The sequence below is a fragment of the Urocitellus parryii genome, unplaced genomic scaffold, assembly GCF_045843805.1.
Source record: "Urocitellus parryii isolate mUroPar1 unplaced genomic scaffold, mUroPar1.hap1 Scaffold_53, whole genome shotgun sequence".
In the NCBI taxonomy this organism is placed as follows: domain Eukaryota; kingdom Metazoa; phylum Chordata; class Mammalia; order Rodentia; family Sciuridae; genus Urocitellus; species Urocitellus parryii.
Genome location: NW_027554068.1, coordinates 3,710,247 through 3,722,935, shown reverse-complemented (window position 1 = coordinate 3,722,935; position 12,689 = coordinate 3,710,247). Strand labels below are relative to the sequence as shown.

At 33.9% G+C, this 12,689-nt stretch overlaps 1 pseudogene; it reads left to right on the top strand.

Annotated features, from left to right (window-relative positions):
* LOC144252700 (roundabout homolog 1-like) overlaps positions 1 to 12,689 on the top strand; it is a 145,775-nt pseudogene that overhangs the window by 26,985 nt on the left and 106,101 nt on the right.

Here is a 12,689-nt window from a genome sequence, read left to right as displayed (position 1 = left end):
CTGACCATGCAGAATCAGTGGAAAATTGTTTAAGAACAATAGACTAAATTACAATTCTAAAGTCTCATCTCAGTTTCTTTGGAAAATAGCATGAAAATGATTCCATGGTAAAGAACTGAGATTTTTCAGAAAAAAATCACTTCTAATCCTAGGTGCTTTAGAAAAATTAACATTTCATATTAATCCTGCTAATCAAACTGTTACTACTATAAGTGAATATTTCCAATCTTTTAGAAAATTATAAAAATTAAGTATCAAACATATTTTTCATTAGTAAGATAATGCCTATGTGTGTCTTGTATGTATTACCTGAACTGTTTCTCTTTTAGCATTCTAAATCAGTATTCTATTAATCCATTATTTGGATGGTATTTCTTAAATGTCTTAGTATTTCTAGTAAAAAGCACAGATTTTTGAATGCAAAGTCTATAAAAGGAAATGAGATAAATTATATGACAGTTTGGTGGTTAGCAATTTGAAATCATCTTTGAAGCCCTTAATATAATTAGCGGTTTCGTTTTTGGTCTGTTGAATTCAAGTCACATTAGGTTAATGTAATTAAAAGCAGAAAAGATTTTGTGTAGCCAAACTAGTTAATTAGGCCCAGTCAGTTTAGTGTGTTAACCCAGAGGTGTATGGATAACATTGTGGGGTTGATGCCTGAAAAAAAAAAATTCCTGTGTAACAGATCCTGCAAATCATCTGACTTGCTCTAGGTTAGAAAATGAAGATGTAGCAGTGTCCCTGTAGCATGCTCTTGTTAGGGCTTTAGGGAATAGACCGAGAAGGGGAATAGCTGGGTCAAATGGTGGTTCCATTCCCAGCTTTCCGAGAAATCTCCATACTGCTTTCCAAATTGGCTGCACCAATTTGCAGGCCCACCAGCAATGAACAAGAGTGCCCTTTTCCCCGCATCCTCTCCAGCACTTATTGTTGTTTGACTTCCTAATGGCTGCCAGTCTTACTGGAGTGAGATGGTATCTTAGGGTAGTTTTGATTTGCATTTCTCTGACTGCTAGCGATGGTGAGCATTTTTTCATGTACTTGTTGATTGATTGTATGTCCTCCTCTGAGAAGTGTCTGTTCAGGTCCTTGGCCCATTTATTGATTGGGTTATTTGTTATCTTATTGTCTAATTTTTTGAGTTCTTTGTATATTCTGGTTATTAGGGCTCTATCTGAAGTGTGTGGACTGCTACATCGATGTTCATAGCAGCTCAATTCACGATAGCAAGACTGTGGAACCAGCCTAGATGCCCTTCAATAGATGAATGGATAAAAAAAAATGTGGCATTTATACACTATGGAGTATTACTCTGCATTAAAAAATGACAAAATTATAGAATTTGGAGGGAAATGGATGGCATTAGAGCAGATTATGCTAAGTGAAGCTAGTCAATCTTTAAAAAACAAATACCAAATGACTCCTTTGATATAAGGGGTGTAAACAAGGACAGGGTAGGGACGAAGAGCTTGAGAAGAATATTTACAGTAAACAGGGATGAGAGGTGGGAGGGAAAGGGAGTGAGAAGGGAAATTGCATGGAAATGGAAGGCGATCCTCAGGGTTATACAAAATGTCATATAAGAGGTAAGGAGGGGTAAGTCAAGAGAATACAAATGGAAGACATGATTTACAGTAGAAGGGGTAGAGAGAGAAAAGGGGAGGGGAGGGGAGTGGAGGGGAGGGGAGGGGGGATAGTAGACAATAGGACAGACAGCAGAATACATCAGACACTAGAAAGGCAATATGTCAATCAATGGAAGGGTAACTGATGTGATACAGCAATTTGTATACGGGGTAAAAGCGGAAGTTCATAATCCACTTGAATCAAACCGTGTAATATGATGTATTAAGAACTATGTAATGTTATGAACGACCAATAAAAAAAAAAAATAAATAAATAAATAAAAAAAAAAGAAAATGAAGATGTACCAAGGAGTTCATTCTAAGTTTATCTTTATTTCTGATTGTGAGCTCTGATTGCAGGGTAAGCTGTGTACTCCATAGAATAACTAAACCAAAAAGCTTACTTAATTTACTTTTTTATAAAGAAGCATGCTTTTATGTTTGCAAAGATAATACGAATTTTCTCCTGTATTCCGAAAATAAAAATAATGATGGTAGATTTTTTTTTTTTCATGCGAATCAGGAGATATAAATGATTTTCTTCACTTTGGGCAGAAAAAATGTACTTTATACCTGAGTTTTCATTATTGTTATTCAGTAAACAGGTCAGAAAAGGAGATAAAGCCTTAGACAAAGGGATTTCCTCTTGCTCCAGAGCAGACTTTAAGTGTTTCTAGAGGACTTTCACTTCTCAGCAAGATAATCAAGTCTACTTACTCATAGGGACTATTTCTGCTGTATAAAATCAAATGGATTGACTACACTGAAGACTTTTATACCTCAGCGTCTTCAAAACATTTTCTTTTTAAAAAAATTCTGACTCTTCCAATGAAGAATATAAAGTTTAAAGATATTTGAGACTTTGAAAAAAAAAATTTTACCACCCTTCTTCTCTTCCTTCCTGTCTCCTTCCCCACAAGGAGCAAGACTACTGGGACCTTCTTTTTGTTTTGCTTTCATCAAGTATGTATATGGCTGAGGCCCCCCTTTAAGCACTGTCTAGAGCTTATGGAAATGTGGGCTTCTAATGTGGTTACCACTGGGGCTCGTAAGGTGGATGGTAATGAGGAAGCAAGACCTCTGCCTTGGATTTTTGACATAGGCTAGATGCCAGCATATTATCTGCAAGCTGAACACGTTCTGCTTCTGCACCCCCAGGATTATGTTAATTGAAGTAGTGCTGCAGCAGCTCAGTGTTTAACATTGTGTCTGTTCATTATACAAACTAGTTTTTGATAGGTTTACAATTTGGCTGTCAAATCCAGCTGTAGGAAGAAACCTGCCAAGAAACATTTCTTAGATTGTTTCAAATAGTGCCGTTTTCACATTTCTAGTATTTTGTGTGTGTTAGACATATTTTTCCTCCTTTCACAGAGAGAGGAAATGTCAAATTTTCATTAAAAAGGGGCATCCTAAATTTACAATAGGTATTACATATGACTCAACATAAATTGGTGATGGTTAATAGTACATTATGTACCAACTGAAAGCTGGTATGCTAATTTGATGGAGGGCACCATACTATGTGCTGTTTCTGTTCTGTGTTTTGAAAAGAATAGGACACTTTGTATTCCATATTGGTTGTTGTGGCAAAGAGAACTAAGGCTTCAGTTCAGCCATTGCCAAATGGCATTGCCATAATTCCTAAATCAATTTGATTTTATAGAAATGATAGACTATTATTATATTTTTTTTCTCCTTTTGTCCAACTGTGTTGCTTGTTCCTTATACTTTTATGAATTTCTGTGTTTATAATCTTTGAGGAAATCAGTTTCTCTCAGGCTTAATGAAGCTTGTTTAAAATTCCATTGGAGTTGTAACATCTTTGGGATTCTTAAATGTTATTGCCAGGATACTAAATGGGATGTTGTATTTTATAGTGAAATTGTCTTATTGATGGAGTGGGCAGGGGTTGTGGGCTTGAGAAGTGTTTATACCAATTGGGGAAGTCCAATCAATTTTTTTCCAAATAGAATAAATGTGTCTTATATCATCTAATTTTATCTTCTCCTTCCATTTATCATTTTAATTCAGCCTTTCTCCATAGTCCAGAGCTCGACCTTTAGAACAAAGTGTCTCAGAATAAGCACTATTGATGTTTTGAGTCAGATAGTTCTTTAATGTGAAGGATTACCCTGTACTTTGTAGGATGTTTAATAGCATCTCTGCCAGGTACCCACTAGATACCAGTAACACTGTCTCTGCTCCTAATTCATTCATTCTTTCTTTCTTTTTCTTTTTTATACAAACTGGGTCTTTATATATATATATATATATATATATATATATATATATATATATATATATTCAATGAACCTTTATTTTATTTTATTGATATACAGTGCTGAGAATCAAACCCAGTGCCTCACACATGCTAGGCAACTACTCTACAACTATGACTCCAGCTGCTTTTTTTCTTTTTAATCTTTTTTGTAGCTGCAGACAGAATGCCTTTATTTTATTTATTTTTATTTTTATGTGGTGCTGAGGATCGAACCCAGTGCCTCATGCATGCTAGGCAAGTGCTCTGCCGCTGAGCTACAGCCCCAGCCCTCCAGTTGCTCTTTCTTTCTTTTTTGTTTTCATTTTTTTGATGGTGGGACTTGAGCCCAGGCCCTTGAACATGCTATAAAAGTGTCCTACACTGAGATACATCCTTAGTCCCCCTTTCTCCTACTTCTGACAATCAAATATGTACATATATATCCAGATATTGCCAAATATCCATGAGGAAAGATTAGGGTTATTGCCCTCACTGAGAATCATTGTTTTGGAGGAAACATTTATAACATATAAAGCCTAAGTATAACTTATTTGTTAGGCTTTACAGTGTTAATACACATGCATATGTTTCCAGATAAAACAAATGAAAGATATGTTAGTTATTAATTTTAATAGAATAATGCTAGATTTGGCCTAACAAAGGAGATTACTTTTGATTAGACAGGAATCTCTTGAATCAATTTTTAGGTTTTTTTTTAGTTTTATTGATTTTATTGTTTTTTAAATACACGATAGCGGAATGCATTATAGTTCTTATTATACATATAGAGTACAATTTTTCATATCTTTGTATATAGAGTATGTTTAGGCCAATTCATGCCTTTATACATGTACTTTTTTTTGCATTACAATTCTTATTACACATATATACCACAATATTTTCATATCTGTTTATACATAAAGTATGTTTACACCCAATAAGAATCTTCATACATATACTTTGGATAATGATGTCTATCACATTCCACTGCCCTTGCTAATCCCCTGCCCCTCCCTATCCTTCCCACCCCTCTTCCCTATCTAGAATTCATCTAATCCTCCAATGCTGCCCCTCCCTACCCTACTATGAGTCAGCCTCCTTATATCAGAGAAAACATTCAGCTTTTGGTTTTTGGGGATTGGCTAACTTCACTTAGCATTATCTTCTCAAATGCCATCCATTTACCTGCAAATGCCATGATTTTATTCTCTTTTAGCGCTGAGTAAAATTTCATGTGTATATATGCAACATTTTTTTTATCTGTTCATCCACTGAAGGGCATCTAGGTTAACTCCAAGTTTACCTATTGTGAATTGTGCTTCTATAAAAATTGATGTAGCTGTATCCCTGTAGTACGCTGTTTTTAAGTCCTTTAGGTATAGTCCGAGGAGAGGGATAGCTGGGTCAAATGGTGGTTCCATTCCCAGATTTCCAAGAAAACTCCATATTGCTTTCCATATTGGCTGCACCAATTTGCAGTCCCACCAGCAATGAATGAGTGTGCCTTTTTCCCCACATCCTCTCCAACACTTATTGTTGTTTGTCTTCATAGTAGCTGCCATTCTGACTGGAGTGAGATGATATCTTAGAGTAATTTTGATTTGCATTTCTCTGATTGCTAGAGATGATGAGCATTTTTTCATATATTTGTTGATTGATTGTATGTCCTCTTCTGAGATGTGTCTGTTCAGGTCCTTGGCCCATTTGTTGATTGGGTTATTCGGGGTTTTTTTCATGCTTAGCTTTTTTAGTTCTTTATATATCTTAGAGATTAGTGCTCTATCTAATGTGTGAGGGAGGTGAAAGATCTATACAATGAAAACTACAGAACCCTAAAGAGAGAAATCAGAGAAGACCTTAGAAAATGGAAATGCTCTTGGATAGGCAAAATTAATATTATCAAAATGACCATACTACCAAAAGCACTATAGAGATTTAATGAGATTTTGATCAAAATCCCAGTGTCATTCCTCATAGAAATAGAAAAAGCAATCATGAAATTCATCTGGAAAAATAAGAGATCCAGAATAACTAAAGCAATCCTTAACTGGAAGAGTGAAGCAGGTGGCTATACCAGACCTTAAACTATATTACAGAGCAGTAGTAACAAAAACAGCATGGTATTGGCACCAACACAGACTGGTAGACCAGTGGTACAGAATAGAGGACACAGAGACTAACCCACAAAATTACAATTATCTTATATTAGACAAAGGTGCCAAAGACATGCACTGAAGAAAAGATAGCATCCTCAACAAATGGTGCTGGGTAAACTGGAAATCCATATGCAACAAAATGAAATTAAACCCCTATCTCTCACCATGCACAAAACTCAACTCAAAATGGATCAAGGATCTAGGAATTAGACCAGAGAGACTCTGCATCTAATAGAAGAAAAAGTAGGCCCTAATCTTCATCATGGGGGATTAGGACCCAACTTCCTTAATAAAACTCCTATAGCGCAAGACTTAAAACCAAAAATCAATAAATGGGATGGAATCAAACTAAAAAGTTTCTTCTCAGCAAAAGAAACAATCTGTGAGGTGAACAGAGAGCCCAAATCCTAGGAGCAATTTTTATCCTTCACACATCAGATAGAGCACTAATCTCTTGAATCAATCAAGTGCATAGTATAATATACAATTATTATAACTGGTAGATATTTTTTGTTTTGTCTATATGTACGTATCTCTGTGTGTATTGAAAGATTGTCTGGGATTTAAAAATGTTTTAAATATCTTATATAATTTTTGTATATATAGTACTATCTTAGAAAATATTAATGAAGAATACCGTAAGTGGAAAATCAAAGGTGCAATTTGGTTGATGTTTTTCAGTCATTGACAGCTAAAATCGTTGTTATTGATGTAAGAAAATACATTTTTTAAATTTAAAATGTTTTATATTTTTAAAGCTTTTATAAGTTTGGAAGATTTTTTTGCATCAGTATGTAAATTATATATGCATTGCAGTCATGATGTTTATCCATTTAGTTCTATGCTACTAAGAATAAAAAAAACTTCTCAAGATACTTGACTCATCAAAGAATATTTCTTAAAAAAATTGTTTAAATGGTACATATTATTAGTATTTGTATACTTACAAAAGATAGAGAAAATATTTGTAGAAAGCCTAGTGGATTAGTTTTTTTTTGGGGGGGGGGTTACTGAGGGTTGAACTCAGGGGCACTTGATTATCGAGCCACATCCTCAGTCCTATTTTGTATTTTATTTAGAGACAGGGTCTCAGGGAGTTGTTTAGCACCTCACTTTTGCTGAGGCTGGCTTTGAACTCCAGATTCTCCTGCCTCAGCCTCCTTACCTGCTGGGATTACAGGCGTACACCAAAACACCTGGCTCTAGTGGGTTACTTTTAATTTATATACTAGATACAATTCAATTGTAAATGATAACTGTAAAGCAAATTTATATAAAAAATAGAAACAGTTTTTTCTATTTATATTAAATACTGAAAACACCAATATGTGTTCCCAAAGCATGCCTCCTTGTCAAATGAATTATCAAGTTTTTCCATAATTGAGCTGAGTTATTACAGTCAGGACTGTAATAACAGGGTGTGTACTACAAAGTCTTTTGGATTTCTTAGCTCTCTTTGAGTTTTGGTTCATCTCATTATTGTTTCCTACCATTCATCTCACAATTGGAATTGTTCCATGTCTTGAGAATCTCCAGGCAATCCTCTCTTAACTCCTACTAACAAAATTCTCCTCCTCCATTTATAAGAATTCCTTTAAAATATAATAGCATTGGGCTGTATTATAATAATAATGTTATTCCCATGTGTGCATAAGCAAGACTAGACATTGCCAAGTATTTAAAAATTATAAAAGTAAATTAGTACTATATTATATAAAAGCTTAGAAATAAATCTCTACTGTTGAAAATTATTTATATGTTATTATGTTTTGGCTCTCATTTTCTACATATGTTTAAAACATACACTTAAATAGGTTTTAAAATTATTCCCAAAGCCTTGCATTTGATTTTAGATAAAATACCTTGACTTATTGATTTTAAGAACAAAAATAATGTTTAAACCATTTGTTTCCTCTGTTTTTCCTATCTCTTTTATCTATTATTGTGTAATTCTTTCTGAAATTAATCAGTTTCCTAAATAAACATACCAGGACATTCAAGGTTAGATTCTGAGGCTGAGAAGGAAGCTGAATGTGTTGTCCAAAATACAGAACCAAAAAAGTACATCTAGGGGCTGGGGTTGTAGCTCAGCAGGGGAGTGCTTGCCTAGAACATGAGAGGTGCTGGATTGATTCTCAGCACCACATAAATATAAATAAATAAAATAAAAGTATTGTGTCCAACTATAACTAAAAAAAAATATTTAAAAAAGTACATCTAGGACCACATCTCAGATCAATTACGTTCTCTTTCAGTACTGGGGTTTTTCACTCTTCTTTTAGCTATAATAAGTTTGTTTCTTCAGAATATTTAGAAATGTTCATGTGTTACAAAGTAAGTATATGATGAAAGGTGATAGTGGGTCTTCGTTGGAAGGTCTTGATTTTATGATACTCAAATTGTTCTGACTCTCAAGCATTCAAGTTTATTAAACTCAAATTTATTAAAGAGTAATGATGATAACAGGATTGTGGGCTGTGCATGTATTTTCATCTGTCCAACTCACATAACCAGAGACCCATATCTTGCCTAGAATCTTAGCCCTGTTCCAACTTGTTATGTGACATCAGACAAGTCACTTTCCTCCCAGAAAATTCTGACTGTTTACTAGGCATGGTGACAGGTTCTGAGGCTATGAAGAGGAATTAGATATGCTCCTCTGCCTTGTAATTCACAGTCAGGAAGGAAAATCTGACATTTAAAAGCACAATTAGAACATGTTGTAATGATGAACACAGTGGAGGTGAGTGGGAGGTAAGGTTGCAGTTTGCTGAGCTGCTGATCCCTTTAGTGAGAAATGAGGGTATTATAACACATTTGCTGCCATTCTAACTGTGGGATTTCACTAAAGACCAATATTTAAAATGATATGTTTACACCAAAAGCATCTCCTGAAACAAAATAGGTAGCACCAAGAACCAAGAGTCTCAAGCTGGGTTTTCATTTTATTTAAGAATCCTACTTCAAGATTTTCTGAGATGATTGCAGATGCATAAGAAACACACAGACATGTAATGCTGATGCTGATTTCAGTGCTATTTATGAGAGGAAACATGGGAACATTTTAAATATCTATCAGTAGGGGAAAAATTTGACAAAATATGTAAAACCATACAATGAATACTATGTAGCCATTTAAATTAATGCTGAATAACTGTTCTATATTTTAGCAATCAAAATGTAAAAGTCTCCTCATTTTCATTGAAAATTCAGGTCACAGAAGACCACATGATTCTATTTTAGTAAAGTAGAATTTTAATATGTACATATGTTCATATGTATATATGTTTATGCATATCTTATTGCCTGTGTGCATATACTACATTTGTGAATACTTATATATGTATGAGTATATATATATATATATATATATATATATATATACACACACACACACACACACACACACATATACATGCACACACATACATGCGGAGAGAAAGCTAAAAAGAAAGATCACAAAACATGGATAATAATTAGCTCTGGGAGATTTTTTTTCTTTTTAGTGTGATATATATTTTCTTCCCTGATTTATTCAAAAATTTAAATACATATGGAAGCAATGAAATTATAATTGTATATTTTAACATTTATTTTTTAATTGTTTATTGTAATTTGTTATACATGATGGCAGAATGCAATTCCTTTCATAATGCACATATAGAGCACGATTTCTCAAGTCACTGAACACAAAGTATTTTCACACCGTTGGTGTCTTCATACATGTACTTAAGGTAATGATGTCTAATTCATTCCACCATCATTCCTACCCCTTTAAGGCTTTCTTTCCCCTTCCTCCCCTTTGCCCTATCTAAAGTTCTTCCATTCCTCCATGCTCCTCCTACCCCATCACCATTATGAATCAGCATCTGCTGCAGTCCAGCTGCAGCAAAATAACCAGGGCGGGGGGGGTGACGAACAACTTGTGTACATTGATACAGCAGGAGTGGGAGCCGTTTATTGTAGGACAACAGAGGTATTTATACATTCCACACAGCTTATCTTAATTAACATAAACTAGATACAGCAGTCAACCAATAAGGAATCTCCACACTTAATGGCTCGATGGCGTTACTTCACAAACACTCCCTCTGGCAAAATGCCAGGTGCCATCCTGACTTGTTTACAGACTCTAACAAGCATCCTCACATCAAAGAAAACATTTGGCTTTTGGTTTTTTAGGATTGGCCTGATTCACTTGAAATTCTCCAACTTTGTCCATTTACCTTCAAATGCCATGATTTTATTCTCTTTTAATGCTGAGTAATGTTCCACACATCAGACAGAGCACTAGTCTCTAGGGTATATAAAGAAAACTCAAAAACCTTAACAACAAAAAATCAAACCCAATCAATAAAGGGGCCAAGAAACTGAACAGACACTTCTCAGAAGAGGATATACAATCAATCAACAAATGTATGAGAAAATGTTCAACATCTCTAGCAATTATAGAAATGCAAATCAAACTAAGATTTCATCTCACTCCAGTCAGAATGGCAGCTATTAAGAATACAAACAACAATAAGTGTTGGTGAGGATGTTGGGGAAAAGGCACACTTATACATTGCTGGTGGGACTGCAAATTGCAGCAGCCAATCAGGAAAGCAGTATGGAGATTCCTTGGAAAACTTGGAATGGAACCATCATTCCACCCAGCTTTCCCACTCCTCGGTCTTTACCCAAAGGACTTAAAAAGAGCATACTACAGGGACATAGCCATATCAATGTTTATAGCAGAACAATTTACAATAGTGAAATTGTGGAACCAACCTAAATGCCCTTCAGTAGATGAATGGATAAGGAAACTTTGGTATATTTTAACATATATAAACCTTTATAAACTATATCAAATTGGATAAATAACTAGATTTTACCTATAATAGTAGTTTCTAGTCAACACATCTCATGATTATTGTATGCAGGTATTATTTCAGATATGAAAGTTAGAGAATGAACAATGCAAAGAAAAAATACCAGGATGATATTTACAGTAGAACCTTAGAGCATCTCATCATTTGTTTATACAACTATTGAAAAAATACTAAATTTTAAAACAACAGAAATGAAAACCTCTCTGTTAATATTTGGTTTGTTCTTATACAACCAGAATATTTAGTTTGATTTTCTACATTGAAATAACTCAGACATTCCAAAATAGTAAAACTTTTATAGAGATTTAAATAAACTCTATTAGGCATAATGAAAAAAGTGCTTGAACGTTTCCTTTCTTCTACCCTCTCTCCCTCTCTTCTTTCATCCTTCATTGTTTCTGTTTCTTTTTTCCTTTGTTTAATCTGCTCACCATAAATAAGCAAATGTGAGATTAAAACCTTCATGAATAAACATTTTAGAAGTTATCCTTGTAAAATTTGGGACATTATAGATATTCATGGGTAACTGAACTCAACTCCCTAATTGAAAGTGCGTTGCATTAAATAAATTACATTAAGTAAATCCAGTCCAATTTCTGCATCCCAATCTTAATTCATATTTGACTTCAGTCTACTTTTTGAACTGGATATTTATTTATATTTGTAATTATTCAATTAATGTTCAAGACTATACCTGAACATGACTTTCCAAGTGATTGATTGGGATCTGTTCAATCTGTGCCTCTAAAGTTACCAAGAAGCTGCTTGGGAGAGAGCTACATGTACATCTACATATATATAAATATATTTGAAAAAAATAAATATGTGCGTGCATGCGCGCACACACACACACACACACACACACACATATATATTTAGAAAATGGCAGATTTTACTACATTTTGGAAAATAAGATATATTTCTTTAAGAAAACTCTGGAAAACTTACTAGAGAATTTTTTTTTACACATACAACAATATTAGAATATTCTTTCCTGAAATCAATTATTACATAAATACATTTACATATTACATGTATAATATGATAGTAAGACTCCTTTTTCTTTCTTACACTTGCTAATCAAGTTATTCAAGCACTGTCTTTGTGGTTTTCAGTTAATTAATTTATAGGAAAGAACTTGGTTTATTTGAAACACAAGCATAGTTAGAATATAAAAATTTTACAAGAAATGTAGGTAATGCAACATGTTTTCCTTTTATATTATATTTTTGGAATTTACTCTGTTTAAAGTTACTACCTATAAATATAGCAAACAGTAAACACCAGCTGTTTGATATAACTAGGCTTTGGTATATAGCTTTGAGTGGAATTCATTTATGAAGACCTGCCACAAAACCATAGCTAAAATTCTTTTAATGGTATATATGTCAAACTTTTTCTTTTTTTAAGATACGAGGAGGAAAGCTAATGATTACTTACACCCGTAAAAGTGATGCTGGCAAATATGTTTGTGTTGGGACCAATATGGTCGGGGAACGTGAGAGTGAAGTAGCAGAGCTCACTGTTTTAGGTAAGTGCCATTGTATCAAATCTTCTTACTACTGTACAGCCTTCTTCTTATTATCATCATTATTTTTATCATTATTATATTTTTGTACAAGGGAGAATAAAATAATATTTAATCAAAATACAAATGATCTTTATATAAGAAAGAAATATTCTTATATCATTGTTTTGGGGGTAGAAAGAGAAGTGAAGTGACCTGATATAAAATAGCCAAAGATGTGGAAAAAGAAGTAGAAGGAAATAT